Source organism: Bison bison, unplaced genomic scaffold, assembly GCF_000754665.1.
Source record: "Bison bison bison isolate TAMUID 2011002044 unplaced genomic scaffold, Bison_UMD1.0 scf7180017864456, whole genome shotgun sequence".
Taxonomy (NCBI): Eukaryota; Metazoa; Chordata; class Mammalia; order Artiodactyla; family Bovidae; genus Bison; species Bison bison.
Window position 1 is genome coordinate 29,419,376 of NW_011495018.1, and position 15,580 is coordinate 29,434,955.

Sequence of the window (15,580 nt, forward strand, 5' to 3'; positions counted from 1 at the left end):
ACGGGTTACAGAGCCAGCCACAGAAAGGGGAGGGAGGGAGGAAAGAAAGGTGAAAGGAAGGCTGCTCCTGGAAGAGGTGGTGGGGAGACTGGGAACGGGGAGAAGGGAAGAGGGAAGGGGGGTGGGGTGGGGAAGAGACAGAAGGTGCCAGAAGGGCAGAAAAGCAAACCAGGGTGATGGAGGCATGAGGCTGCCAAAGGCTTGAGGAGACCCCCCAAAGGAGAAGGAAGGTGATAGGGAATGGGAAAGGCAGCAGTCGTGATGAATGGTGGAGGAGCACACAGAAAGTTGTGGGGAACAGGGTGGAAAGTCGCAGGGGCAGGGAGAGGACAGTGGCATTACTGGTGGGGGACAGGGAGGCAGTGCCCCCCGGGTCAGCCCGCGGGCCCACAGGCTCTCACAGGCTCTCCCCAGAGACCAGGGTGGTACCCTTCCCTCGGCTAGAGAAGGGAGGCGGGAGCAAAGGCAGGAGGAAGGGTGGGGAAGGGAGGCAGGCAAGGAGGCCTGGACTCAGAGGTCCAAGGCGGAGGAAGCTCGGTGAAGGAGGAAAGCCAGAGACAGACAGGACAGAAAGAAAGAGAGGAAGAAAGGGAAGAAGCTTCCCGCAGCAGATGCCTAGACAAGCATAGGCTGTACTGAGGGCATTTGCCCACTTGCTGTAGGAATGAGCCCAGCTGGCTCTGCTTTCCTGGAAGCTCAGGGATCCAGATGAGGAGCACAGCCCAGGACCCGGGTCAGGGTGGGGCTGGAGGGTAGAGGGCAGAGGAGGAAAGAAGAAGAGAGTAGAGGAAGAACAGAGACCATGGAAGAAGAGAATTGAAAAGGAAGAGAACACAAAGCCATTGCCTGTGCCTCCCACTGGCGGGGGTGCATCCTCAGGACGCGGAGAAAGAGGGCCCGGGTGGGCCTTCCCAAGGGTGGAGTCTCAGAGGTGGCATCGGGGAGGGGTGGGGCTGGGCTAGGAGACACTGCCAGGCCCAAGCACTGGACAGCTCTCTGGGGCGAACATGGAGGAAGAGGCAGAAGCGAGTCTTGATCTGGGCTGAAGAGTGAGCAAGAAAGAAAGTGATTAGACAGCATCCACCTTGCTAAGGAGCCAGGCTGGAAGCTCCCCATAGGCAGGAATCATGACTAGTACGTCTCTATAGCTGCAGTGCCAGGCACGGTGCTGGGCACAGAGTTGGTACTCAATGAATGAATGAATAAATGAGGCTATCCTGAGTAGCATTCAAAGCCAGAACCCTGGCAGAAGGTCTCTGAACCAGCCACCTGGCAGACTTGGCATCCCAGGACATCCAGTCACTTGTCAGGCAAGTCCCATGCAGCCCCAGGTATCAGAGGGTGTGAGAAGCCCACAACAGGCCCCTGCATCGACTCATACACATTCCTCACCCGCTCCACTGCTTGTTAACTTCCAATAGCATCAACTCTGGTCCCTTCCCACTCACACCAACACCTTCCTGCCTACCTACAGTACCTCTGTCCAAGAAACAGAGCACGCTGTGTTCCCAGTTAAGAGTGAAACTTGACCTCGGAGCTGCAGATGCCGTCTAAGGCAGCCGGCAGAGGCTGCTTGAGAACAGGGCCCAGAGACGGCCCTTACGTTGGACTCCCCGCACCTCGGCTCTGGTCACAAGGTGTGGGATAAAGCGGGTCTACCTGCTCATTTCTGGTTCCAGGGAAGTCCTGGGTCCTCAACCTTCATCTTGATGGTAAAACCGGCCCAAGTCTTGTCAGGGCTCCAAGAGGAGGGCAGGAGTATGATGCCACATGTCCTGGGCTTCTGGAGCAATTCTGATTTCCAATATCCTTTCCCACTCTCAGGCCCCACTTTCAGATTGAGGTTGGAAAATGTGGTTGCTGAAGGTTTAGTAACCTTGCCCCCTCCCCCGAGGGGACACCCTGCACTTGTATGTGGAGGGTTCAGCCCTGTTCTGCTGTCCCTGCTCAGCCACCATCCATTAGCAGCTCACAGCACTGAGAGCTTGTTCCATTTAACCCTCCATCTGATCCTCCCAACAACCTGTGAGGTAGATGCTGTGATACCTCTTTTAAAGATAAGGATGGGACTTCTCTGGTAGTCCAGTGGTTAAGAATCCATCTGCCAATGCAGAGGACACGAGTTCGATCCCTGGTCCAGGAAGATGCCGCTTGCCGCAGGGAGACTAAGCTTGTGAGCCACAACGACTGAGCCTGCACTGTAGAGTTGGTGCTCAGCAACGAGAGAAGCCACCTCAGTGAGAAGCCCACACACCACAATCAGAGAAAGCCTGCAAGCAGCAGCAACGAAGACCCAGCACAGCCAAAAATAAAAACATTTTTTAAAAAAGGAAACCGAGGCAGAGAGGTTAAGTGGCTTATCCAAGGCCATGCAGCTGGTAAATGAGTTGGGATTTGAATTCAGGTCTGTTTGAACCCAGAGCCTGCCCTCCACATCACTTCACTCTGCTGCCCAGGTTCCAAACCCAGGAGACCCAGCTGAGGGGCCCCTGACCCCATCCAGGACGCTGTGTCCCTCCCAGGGTCCCCCCTTTCCTGATTTGCACCCTCCCTACACTGAAGCTACAGCCTATGAGCTGCTGAGCCCAGACCGTACGAAGAATGATGAGGGGACACTTGGTCCAAACTCCTCATTTTAAGGTAATAAAACCCAGCAGGGTGGGCAGTGAGGTGGGGGAGGGGAGGTGACGTCCAAGGTCACACTACGAGGCAACAGGACTCTCAGAACTGGAGCCCATTCCAAGTGCTGTGTCCACTCTGGCATGAGCCATAGCATATCTGAAGGAGAGTGAGCTCCCGTAAGTCTTTTCCAGAAGGAGACAGCATATAAATAAATTAATTAAACAAACTGCTGAGTTAAAACTTTGACGCAGATTATTCTTTCAAAGGGAACAAAGGCTTGTATTGTCTTCTCTGACCGCTTCATATTTGCCTAGCAGTTAACAGAAAGCTTTCGTAGATCTTATGTTATTTGGGCTTCCTAACTACTCTCTAGGAGAAGGCAATGGCAACCCACTCCAGTGTTCTTTCCTGGAGAATCCCAGGGACGGGGGAGCCTGGTGGGCTGCCATCTATGGGGTCGCACAGAGTCGGACAAGACTGAAGCGATTTAGCAGCAGTAGCAGCAGCAACTACTCTCTAAGATAGCTAGGGATTATAATCTGCTTTTTACTGGTGGCTCAGATGGTAGAGAATCCGCCTGCAATGCGGGAGACCTGGGTTTGGAAGATCCTCTGGAGAAGGGAACGTCTATCCACCCCAGCATTCTTGCCTGGAGAATTCCATGGAAGGAGGAGCCTGGTGGGCTACTCCATGGGGTCCATGGGGTCGCAAAGAGTCGGACACCACTGATCAACTTTCACTTTTTACTGGTGAGGAAACTAAGGTTCAGAGTAACTGAAGTGCAGGTTAAACAAGGATAAATGGCTAGATCAAGGGCATATCTACCAGGCTCTACCAGGGAGCCTGGCACACGGAAAGTCCCTGTGGACAGTTGTGGCCTGAGCAGCAACGAGTAGCAGTATCTGCCGGTCCAGCCCACAAGTAGGGCTCCAGCAGTGGGGCCCTGAACTCCATGCAAAAGAAGAGAATTGTAAAACCAAAGATCACCTTGACCAGGAGAGCCACCCACAGGGTAACAGTGATTACTCCCTGATCATGAGCAAATGCTTTACTTCTCATCTAAGTTTTTCCATATGATCCAGGCTTTGTACAAGAAGCACATACCACTTCGAGAATCATTAATAAAAATGACTTTTACTCCTCAACAAAAAAGGTGTTATCTTCTCATTCACTTAGCCTTGTCACTCCTCATCCATTCCTGGACTGCCTGGGAACAGAGCCCTACCTCCCGCCCCTCTGATCCCAGGCCAGATCCCTCTGGCTGGCCAACCATGAATAGGGCTGGCCAGTGAGGTCTCAGAATCTTAGGGAGGAGGGCAGGCACTGATCACCACATATTAGGGATGAGGGCTCGAGACAAGGGACAAAACACAAGAGTTCTGTCTTCCTTTTGTGTTGACACTGTACCTGAATTCCCCAATGCAGGTGTGGGTGATGGTAATAGACAGAATAAAATTATGCCATTTCCTTGGTTAGAAAGCACCACGGTTCATCAATGTGGAATGAACAGGGGCTGTCCACTGAACCCAAGGAAGTAGGAATCAGGCATTTGAGAGGAATTCTTTTAAAGGATAGCAAAGAAGTATATTAATGTCAAATTAACCCAAATACACATGTCTACCCATCTATAGGGAAACTGACAACATCAGGGCTTCCACATACACGCATTAATCCATTCAATTTTATGAGGTATTTACTATCACTATTCTCATTTTTTCAGATGAGAGGCAAAAATTATTTGTTCAACATCTCCCAACTAGAAAGTAGCCAAAGGCTGGATTTGAACTCAGGAATGTCTGACTCCAAGGCTCTCTCCACTCTATCAGATTTGTTTTCCTTGTCAAAGATCATCATCGCAGCCATTTACTGAGCACTAACTCTGCATGAGGCAGGCTCCAGGTGCTTTCCACACATTATCCCTAATCCCCCACAGAACACTTGCAGAAGAGATACCATTAGTCTAATGTTACAAACGGAGAAATAAGCTGAAGGAGAGTAAAAAACGTGTGTGATCACACAGCTAACAAGAAGCAAGCTCAGGGAAAGTAAGCCTTACTTCACCTGTAGACTAAAAATGACCTGGAAAAGTGATACAGGAAGAAAAGAGAAAAGTGTGGAGGAAGTGGGGACACTAAGTCATGGACCTCGGCCTCTAGGGGATTTGGGGAGCAGGAGTGATCAAGGGTACTGGGTCCAGGTGGGGGCTCTTTGCTGCATCCCATTCTGATTGGTGGCCTCTACCCCCCTCTCTCTGCCTTAGCTCCTCTCACACCACCTTCTTCCTCTGCGGGGTTCACCCCCAGGCCACCCCCAGTCTCCCCAGCTGCCAGTTGTTGCAGTTTCAAACTCAATTGTTCTCCTCGGTACTGAGGCAAATGGAGTCATTAATTACCTTCTATCGGCTGGGCTGAGTTCAGAACGCGATCAATATCCCCGCTTGTCATTCAGGGCAGCCCGCCTGTGCAGCCCCGGCCCCACCCCCACAGCGGCCAGGACCAGAGGTCTGGGCTGCCACCCTGGCCTCCCCTCTGATGGAGGGCCGGGAGAGAGGTCAGAGATGCTGAAGAGTCAGGCTGCTCTCCATACTGGGAGAAGAGCGAGGATTCAGAGAATGGAGAGGCGAGTGGGAAGGAGGAAGGAAAAGGAAGGGGATGAGGGGGTGAGGAGAGAAGGGCAGGAGACCAGAAAGGAAGGAGAAAGCAGGAGAGCGGAGTGCCACATGCTGGGAAGGGGCTGCAAGGGCCAGGTGGGAGAAGGCGCTGATGTAAATAAACACTGTCCAGGGAGGTGGGATGACATTCTGGAACCATGGCCTCTCGTCCTTATATTAATACTAGACAATCCGTGGGACTGCCCTGGCCAGGCACCCCAAGCCAAGTTCAAGAGGAGAGCATAAAGAAACCCTTGGAAACCTGGCCCGAAGCTTTGGCTCTGAGCAACAACAGCTTCTGCCCAGCCTTCCAGCCCTGGCAAACCTGCTAATTGTGACCAGGCTCTGCTTCTCAACACTCCAGGTGTTCAGGACAGGGTGGAAGACAGGGGGTGGCTACCTGCCTGCCTGACCTCAGTCTTACTGTGCCAATTTACACCCATGTGTCTCTGGGGACATGAACTACATCTGTGGTCCTAACATAATACTGGACTAGGAGTAACATCTTGCTGGGCTGAAATTCTACTTTTATCCCTCACCTGCTATATGTCCTTGGCCACGTCTCTCGAGCTTTTCTAGACTCTTTCCTCAGATGAACACCAGAGGGTTGCTAACTCCTACCTCAGCAGGATTCACTTCTCTGTTCTCTGCGTTCCAACAAACATCTATCCAAATCTCTATTGTAGAAATAATAATAACTAAAATCGATCCAGTTCCTATTATGGTACCAGACACTAAGCCTAACATAATCCAATGATTTAATCCTTACAATAACAGCAGCTAACATTAAGTGCTTACTATATATTGGGCACTCATCTAAGAAGTTTACATATATTAACTCATTTCATTTTCACCAGAACTTAAAGCAGGAAGCTTCTATTATTATCTCCATTTTGTAGGTAAGGAAATGGAAGTGCAGAGGTTCAGGAACTTTCCTAAGGTTACATAGCTAACTAGTGAAGGAGGAGGCAGAAGCAACCCAGGCGACATGCCTCTGGCAGCTGAGCTCATAACCTGGAGAAACTGAGAGCTAGCGAGGTTGGGTAACTCGCTCTAAAGCACTTGTTCCAGACAGTAAGTGGCAGAGTCAAATTTAGAATCCATATGTACTTAAGGTTTGGTTTTTTTTTTTTTGATGTTTGTTTTCTTCACTAAACTGTGACTATTTTAAAGCCAGGGACCCATCTTTTTTTCATTTTTGTAAATCTAGCCCAGAGCCTGACACATAGTAGCTGATAAAAGAATGCTGGCTGCTTTGTAGTATAGAATTCCCAAAGCAAAGATTGATTCATTCTTTACTTGCCTTACAGTTTACCTTTAGAAGGAAAAAGCAGCAGCATAGGACTTTACTAATTCACATAGGAATTCAGTGTTATCACATTTTATAGCTAGAAAGTATCATGGAGATAATTTAATCTGATGGCTTCTTACAGATTAAAAAAAAAAAAAGAAAGAAAGAAAAAAAAAAAAAAAGAGGCTCAGAAAGGTTGGGTGATTTTCCCATGTCACACAGCTAGTTATCCTTAGGATAGGAACGAAAGCTCTCAGTCTTATGCCCTTTTCCAGTATTCCAGGCTGCTTAATTCTGATCAAGAAAGAGGAAACTGATCACAGGGACGCACTGGGGATTTGGGAAGAAAAGAACCATGTCTAGAGTTGACAGTGGCAAAAGAAGAGGACTCGGGCAGAATCCGACTCGAGGAAAGCAAACTGCTATGCCTTGAGGGAAAGAACGGCTGTGTGCACCCACAGCAGGAGATTCTAGAGGGGAATATAATTCCATGAGGACAGGATGCTCTAAAAATGAAATTCCACTGCCACAAGCTCAAATAATCAACCTGACAAAGTAAAGAGAGTGGGAGTGGGGGAGGGGTGGAAAGAGAGGGCATTTAAGGGAAATCGTTGTTGCTGCACACGAATGAGCTTTAAAATATGATGAGCCTAGATTTTAAAAGGACATGTACATGGAACAGTGGAAGATTATGCAATCATTAAAAAAATCATGTTTTCAAAGAATATTTAATGATATGTGAAAATGGTCCTATATAATGTTAAGTGAAAAAAGTGAGATGCAAGCTGTATGTACAGTGTCATTCCAATTTTGATAAAAATTATACATATATATGTAATACATATAATTATACATAATATAAAGAATTATATACACACAGGAGACAAAAAGACTGTAAAGAATATGCCAAAATTCTAACAGTTGTTATCTCTTGGTGATGCGATTATGGGTAATTTCTTTTAAAAACGACTGTATCTTCTGAATATTTTTACAATGAGCATATATCACACTTAGTATCAGACCAGTTATTTTTTTCTTCTTATAAAGGACAGGAAGGAGGAGGGGACCATAACCAGGGATAGATATGAGAGTAGCAGGAGCCTGTCAGGAAGACAAAAGCTCAGAACAGTTGAAACAACAAAAGGGCCTTGGCAACCACGTTTGGAGAAAGAACAGAAAGGAAGGCAGGCGTAGGCTCAGTGCTCGGAAAGGAGGTAACACTGAGAGAAATGAAGGAGAAGGCAGAGCTTCTCAACCCCTGGCTTGACTTTGTCTTCTCCATCAAAGAAGACTCCTCAAAATGAGACCGGCAGGAGACGCCCAGGCAGGCGGGAGCCAGGTGCGTAACTCTTCACCATTTCAACTGAGTTACCTCTCCCAGGCTCAAAGAACTCAAATATCAGGACCTCAGGTGGGGCAGGGTGGTGGGGTGAGGTAGACAGGATCCTAAATTTTTTGTTGATAATCCTTGAGCAGTCACAATGAAAGGGCAAAGCAGTGACAAGATCAATGCCATAGCGAAAAAGGGGGACAGGTAAGCTTATGCAAACAACACTCTAATATATTTACTATTAGGGTCTGGAAATCTTTAGAAGAAATTATCATGCAGGGGCTTCCCAGGTGGCACTAGTGGTAAAGAACCTGCCTACCAATGCAGGAGACGTAAGAGTCATGGGTCCAATCCCTGGGTTGGGAAGATCCCCTGGAGGAGGGCACGGCAACCCACTCCCAGTATTCTTGCCTGGAGAATCCCATGGACAGAGGAGCCTGGTGGGCTATGGTCCATAGGGTCTCAAGAAGTCAGACATGACTGAAGCGACTTAGCACAGCACACACTGCATATCGTGAGTTAATTTGTGGGCATTAGAAAAAAGGGATACCATGGAGGCTGCATGCACTCACCAAGAGTAGGTTGTAGCAACCTAACTAGTTATCATTATTTAGGTCAAATGCCAGCCCCACCAAGACTTCCTCCATTGCCCTGGTGAGAAGCAACTGACCCCCTCTTTCTTGACATATATCATTAGCACTTTATACTTTGATCATAGATCTATCACAATCTGCTTGTATAATGGTATGCACTATCTATTTATCTATCTCCCTACTAGACTAGAAGGTTTTTGAGGTCAAGGACAGCGTCCTTCCTGTTTACCTTTGTTAAGTCAGTTCTGTTATGCTTTATCCATAGCAGACATTCAATCTGCTCATCAACTTATATTGGATTCTTTTAACTGATTGAGAAAACACTGCAGATATGGCAAATGTTAACATTTCACAGAAAATCTTTCTAAACTTTATGAACAAGATGAAGAACAGCGAAATGGGTGACGGTTGTTGGGCTCAATAGTTCCTAAAACAGCCAGGAGGGACAGCTCTACTGGTGTGCCTTGTGGCTCTCCTTTATTTTAAAGGAAAATAACTCTTTAAAAAAAGCTACTTGGATGATGACATAGAAGACATCCTTAAGATCTTATTCGGGTGAAATTAAGAGCCCAAACCAACAAGATAAAATTCAACAGGGATAAATGGAATGCCCTGTGTTTAGGGTTTTAAAAAATCAATTACACAAGTGCAGAATGGGGTAGACTTGGCTTGATAGCAATTGATGTGAAAAAGATCTCGAGGTTTTCGTTGACCACGAACTCAATATGAGCTTCAGTCTGACACGGCTGCTAAAAAATCGAATGTAATCTTAGGCTACATTATGGATGTAGACTCTCCAGATGGACAATGGCAAGGATTCTACTGTACTTGGCTTTGGCTAGATTGTCTCTAGAGTTCAGCGGTCATTTAACAGGGACTTTAACGGTCAAGAATGAATTCAGAGATGGTAACCAGGATGGTGAAGGACCTCCCTTAAGTGAAGGGACCACACCATGTGAGAAACTGAAATCCACCCAGGGCTCAGCCCAGTGTCTTTTCAGATGCTCATTAAACCAGATGGAATGAATGGAAGGGAGGGAGGAGGGGGAGAGAGGACTGTCGCATCTTGGCCTCCATTCTGTGTGGTAAGTGTTCTTATCTGTTTTAAAGATGAGGAAACAGATGCAGAGAGATTATGTAATCAGCCAGAGCAAGTAAGGAGCAGAGATGAAGCCCACATCCAGACATCGAGATCCCAAGTCCCATGTTCTCCCCTTACCACCACACTGACTCAGTACAAAGGCTGTGTCGCTACCAGTGACAACTGTCCATCTGGGTCCTGTGTCCAGGCAGGGGCCGTGACCTGTCAGGAAGAACTGCTGCTGTGGAGAGTTTTATGTGCATGGCAGATAAGACCAGATGACCTTTAGGAATCTGACTCCTCCTTGTCACCACTCTCAGCCCAGCCACTGGCCTCCCTCCATGGGGGAGACAGCCCTAGGGACAGCCTCTCCATATTTCAGCCATTTCCAGCTTCAAGTTCCATTTCCTGCCGGCTCTTCTAGCCACTTGCCTGGATTCCTACTGAACGCTCAGCCACGTGGCTCAGCATTGAATTAACAGCTTATCGTCTGATCTAGGCAAGCCTTGCCTCTCCAAAGACTGTGAGTGCTGTGAGGTACACATCTTGGTTATTTGCCTCTCTTATACATCCCAACACAGTGGGAACTTCCGCCCACAGAGAGCCCCAAAGAGGTCAGTGAAAGCTTTCTCAGTATCCCACAGGCTCTCAGTTCTCTGAAACTGTTTGTGGGAAATATGCCTGTGGACAGAGGGATGGACTGAATGATCATTTAGGGAGAAGGGGGATATATGGAGGAGACCTAGAACCCCAGAGAATGATACTGGTACAGTTACTTTCCCTGTTTTGGATAAGTTAGCCTCCAGTTTGCAGAAAAGAAGTGCACAGGCTCCCGCTGCCAACACACTGCCAGCATGGTGTGTGTGACCTCCGATGGAGAAGCAGGAGGGTGAGCAGGGACAGGTGGGGGAAGGGGAGCAAACAGGTAGTGGGAGAGAGAACAGCTGCAGAGAGGAAGAGGAGGGGTGAGTTTTGGGTGGATTTGGGTGAATTCCCCACAGTGATCAACTTTCCTGGCCAAGAGTATGCGCTGTGCCTTCCTGTTGGCCGTGGGCAGAGGCTGGGGCTCTGGGCTCACTGGCCGCTGGCGGGGAAGGAGGGCTGGCTGGGGTTCTGTTTGGGTGGGACCTGAGGCCTCCTTTGGTCCTGTTTGGGCTCTCAGGAGGGCTGGGGCCTTCTGCCTGGGGCCGGGCTCCAGCTGTGGCCAGAATCAGTTAGAAACCTCTCTGGAGCCAGAAGGGAAGGGGGCTTTGTTAGCTCAAAGGACACAAGCAAGGCGAAAAATTACATACCAGGCCGCTCTAAGTATGCTTGTTTAGAGAAACTGCTTGCATTTATGAAGTCTTTGGTGCGGAAAGCAGGGTTGCAAATGACTGCATCAGAGCGACAGTAAAGGCCATTAATTTCCTGTTATGTTTTCCTGTGTTGGGGGCTTTATTAATTTAATTTTACACTGTCGAACAACAACGAGAGCTGACACTGCCACACCGCCACGGCTGGGGTTTTCTTTTTGTGTGTGGAGCAAGGCTTTGCCTGACATGCAAATCAACGCTATTACCGGAACCAATAAAGATGTGTGGAAGCAAGAGGGAAGGGATGAGGATGCGAAGGGAGGGAGAAAGGGAGAAAAGAGGAGAGAAAGGGCAAAAGCCATCCCTGGGCAGTTTCTGCCTCGCTCCATGCCTCAGGTCTCCTGGCTTCCCAGAGCATCCTCCTCAATCAGCGATTTCTAGCCACTCTTCCCCTCCTCCTTGACTTCCTGCCTTCAGGTGACTCCATCTCTGCTGTCTTTCTCTGTCCCAGCTCCTGGAAGAACGTGAGTAGGGACATGGGGCTCCCAGGAAGAGGTGTGTGTGTTGGAGGGGGGTAGGCTTCTCCCCTTGCCCATTCTCAGCCCAGGCATGTCAAGGAAGCACAGGGACAAGAGACTGGAGGTTGTCCTCTGTCCCCTCCACCTCTCCCCAGCCAGAGCTAAGGCCTCTGCTATATAGTTCCCTTTCCAGTCATTTTTCTTCACACTCCCCTTTCCTCTAAAGCTAAGGATTCTGGCCTGCTTACATATTATTAGTGAACACACACATGAACCCATGTGCTTGTGCACATGATGAAGAGTCTAGAAAGTGACTCCAGCTTGCTTGTCAGTCCCTCTGAGCACTCCCATAGCCTACCTGGTCAACCATTTATTTCCTTTGAATTCCCAGAAAAAGATACTGTCTCTGATTGTTTCTCCTTAAGAGATTCTTAAGTTTCTCCTTCAGAGCTGTCTTCAGTAGCCGCGAGGTATTACATTGGTCTAGACCAAGTTGCCAAAGAAAAATGGATCGCCAGTATCAGAAATACAGGCGGGTTCCTGGGAGACCACTTTTTGGTCCCTTTTCTTTCCAGGACCTCAAGATCACCCACACTGCCCTTCTCCCAGAGCTGCTTCCATAAGCTGGTTGCTCCAGTGGTCCACACTGCACAAGTGATGGAGATGGGGGTGGGGAAGTAAGAGGGCAGGGAAGCACCCGGGGACCCTCCTACCAAACACTTATCTGCATCCCTCATCGCAGGCTCTGCCGTCTGCTGGGGCTGAGAGGGATCTGTGAGAGCCAGAGAGAGAGGGGGAGAAAGAGAGTCCGTGCATCTTGCCCTCTGTCACTGGCTTGCTCGCACTCCTGCCTGCACTTTCTGCTTTGGGAGCTGTCTGGCAGGCTTGGAGAGGCTGTTGGACAGATTCCAACTCTCCCCAGGAGGAAAGCATACACTTCATAAACTGCATTTACTTTAATGCAGGTTCCTGGGGCTGCTTTCCTCCAGCTTTTCTTTCCTCCCCTTGTCTGCTCTGTCTCGATCACATTTTATCTCTGCCCCTGTGTGCACCCGGACCACACACACACACACACACACACACACACACACACACAATGTGGCTAGTGCTCCTGAAAAAGCTGAAGTCGGGGCAGGAGGAAGACAGGCATGCATGTTGTAAAAGCTCTGTCTGAAGGAGAAAGCCTCAGCCTAGCCCCAGAGAGACCCTGTGAGATGCCCACACGCCTGTCTCCAGTGGAAATGAGCACAAAGGGTGCTTTGAGGCAAGCAGGCGGGCACCCCAGGGGAGGGAGGGATGCTGGCATTTCGCTGGGACGGCCAAACGAGGAGCCACCTGAAGGCTGGGCCACGGGCTCCGAGGCCGGGAGGGAGAGAAGGCGATGCCTCCACACAGGTTGAGGTCTGTGAGGCCTCCCTTGTCTGGGGCTGTCAAGGTCAGCAGGTTTGGGTTCACCGAAGGGTCAGGATGGTTTGAATTACTGGCTCTGCGGCAACTCTGCTCTGAGGCTCGTGATCGGTCTCTCAGCCCTCCCCCAACCCTCCTGGAAGAATGGGGAGGGTCCCAGAGACCCCTACTGGCCACCAGGGCCCTGAGGAAGGCAAGTGATGGTGGGTGGAGGCTGGGGGGAGGCTTCCCTGGGCCCCAGCGCCCCTCTGGAGCAGACACTCATGGTTGGGAGTTTACTGGGACCCATTCCTCTAGCAGGCGGCAGGGCTGGGTCTCCCAGGCTGCCTTTTCCCTGACCCTTTTTCTGAGGGATCCTCTAGGACCCTGCCTTCTCATCTGCCCGTGGGCCTGCAGAGGAGATGGTGCCTGGAGGAGGCGAGCCTTCCAGCAGAAGGGTCTGAGGAGCAGCCTCAGGGCCCAGCTCTTCCCTCCATGGCCCCGCCTGAGGGAGAAGGGCAGAGCTGAGGCATCGGAATTCTTGCTTGGTGCCCTTGCCCATGGGGGAAGGAGGACAATGCCTACCTGCAGGGCTTGAAGGGAGTTACCAAGTGAAGACATTCTGACAAGGTGGGTGTGCATACACAGATGTGGTCACAGAGACCCGAGGTCTCTGCCCAGTGCCCTACTGTGCTCCTGCCACCCAAGTTTCCAGTGGTGGAGGGTCGCACACAGCCCCTCCAATGCGAGTCTGTGCATTCTTTCCTGGGGAGTGGGGTCGACCTATCCATTCTGACTTTTTTGACACTTTACCAAAAAAAAAAAATACATGCTTTTGTGCTAAACCTTAACATACTTCCTCAAACAACCAAATGTAACTCTTCATCCACAGCAGCATGAACTGGCTGGGAAACTAAGGTGGTTAATGACTCAGCTGCATACGCTGGTATAATTGCAGGTATTTATGTACAAATTCACGCACCTACGTCAGCTACACACAGTCATGGCTAAACCCTGGTTCCTCCCTACTGAAAAAGGTACGTTCAGGTGTACACAGGGCCCAAGGCAAAGGTCTTAATAAAACCTTTAAACCTACCTCTGTATAATGACCTGGTTGGCGTTCAACAGGCTCGTAGCCAACATTACCCTGAGAGTTTAGCTAAAATATGCGATCCAACTATGATAGAAAAATTCCCCGCTTAGGTATGAACGGTCTAATTTCCCAGGTTACTAGGAAGATATATTCATAACAATGAATGTGTGTTCAGAAGTGGATTTTTCGGGGGCGTGTGTGTCTTAGTGAATGCTGACCTTTGAACCTTAGTTCGCTCTTGGGCTGGATAGACAGCAGCCAGGTTTTGAATATTTGTTGGAAAATGAACATAGGCTGAGCTTTGTTCACGCAAGGTAAGGTCATGTACCTGTCTGGATGGATGATTCCCTCTATGGAGATCTGGTTTCTGAACTTTCAGAGGACCTGGCTCCTGGGGGGTCAGAGTCTGTGACCTGTGCTAGGTAGCAGGCAGTGTGTGTGAAATCCTATCATTCCAGCAATGATCCACAGAAGCACTTTCCTTACAGAAACTCAAGCTCTGCATGACTTCCCTCTGCCAATCTGTCTTCCTGCAGTGCCTGGTCGGGGCCTGGAGGACAGGAAAAGCCAAAAAGGCTCTGCCATGCCCAGCCCATGATGTAAGCTCACTGCAGAGGTGTGAGAGCCCAGAACTTCTGGGTCCATGCTCCCGGGTGGGTCTTCTCTAAGAAGGAGCTGGATGGCTGGGTTTGGCTGTGATTTTAAGGGTTTGGTGGCAGAAAGACATAATTGCGCCCAAGTACCGAGTTTAGGTTAAGGAATCAGTGCAACCTCCTTTTGTTTACCCAACATAGTGCAACCTCACCTTGCCTTCTGGGCCCTCCTAGATCTGCGGACTCAGCAAAACATCCCTAAGATCTTTTCATGAAGGGAGCACTCAGATCCCTCTCTGCTTTCACCAGCCCCCAGCCTCTGAACCAAAAGGTCAGAGAGAACCAGCCCTGTGGGCCCCAAAGAATTGGCTCCTGCCTCTGCCTCTAAATGTCCACCCGTGCAAACCTGCCACGGAGAACTCACCTGCTGACCCCCTCAACAGGACTGCAGGTCCAGGCCATGGACACCCAAAGAACCAGAGCCTGGCAGCTGGCCAGGGGCAGTCTCTCCTCTCTCCTGGGGTCCTCCTCGCCTGCCTTTTCTGACACCAGCACTCCTCCCACTGTCCCTCCAGAAAGACAGCGGGGAAGGGAGCCGGGTGACCAGGGCATGCCTGGTTTACATTAATGAGATACACCGAGGGTAATCCAGCCATGGAGGCAGCCTACAAAAGGAGGTGATCGCGGGCAGCCAGGAGCGGAGCGGCTCAGGTAATTGGTTTATCTATCTGGAAGCAGGGGGAGCAATCTCAGCACAGACAGACTAGCAGTAAAGTCTCTTCCTTAAGGCTATTTCCTTTGTCTTTTCAATTGCTTGCACATCCATGTGAGAGAGGGAGAGAGTGTTAAAGAGAGAGGGAGAGGGAGAAATGTTAATTTGTGAATTAATGGCTTTTCTCAGCGGAATTGTAAATTCAAATGTCACCTCACACAGTGACACCACGGCTGGTCTGCTGAAGAAGCAATGATAAGATCCCCCACCTCCCTCGGTGCCCCTCCCTCCCCAAAGATAGCTGCGGAGTGGAACATGCTACTTTTAATTTGCAATAACAACACAACAGAGGTATGCAGTAATGACTGCCTTCTCCCCTCCTCCTGGCTTCCTGCACCCCCCCAGTCCAGTTGGCTCCC

General features: G+C 49.7%; 1 protein-coding gene across 7 annotated transcripts in view; it reads right to left on the minus strand.

Moving 5' to 3' along the window:
• Positions 1 to 15,580, minus strand: part of PAX2 (paired box 2) — a 77,716-nt gene that overhangs the window by 22,777 nt on the left and 39,359 nt on the right. The window lies entirely within an intron of this gene.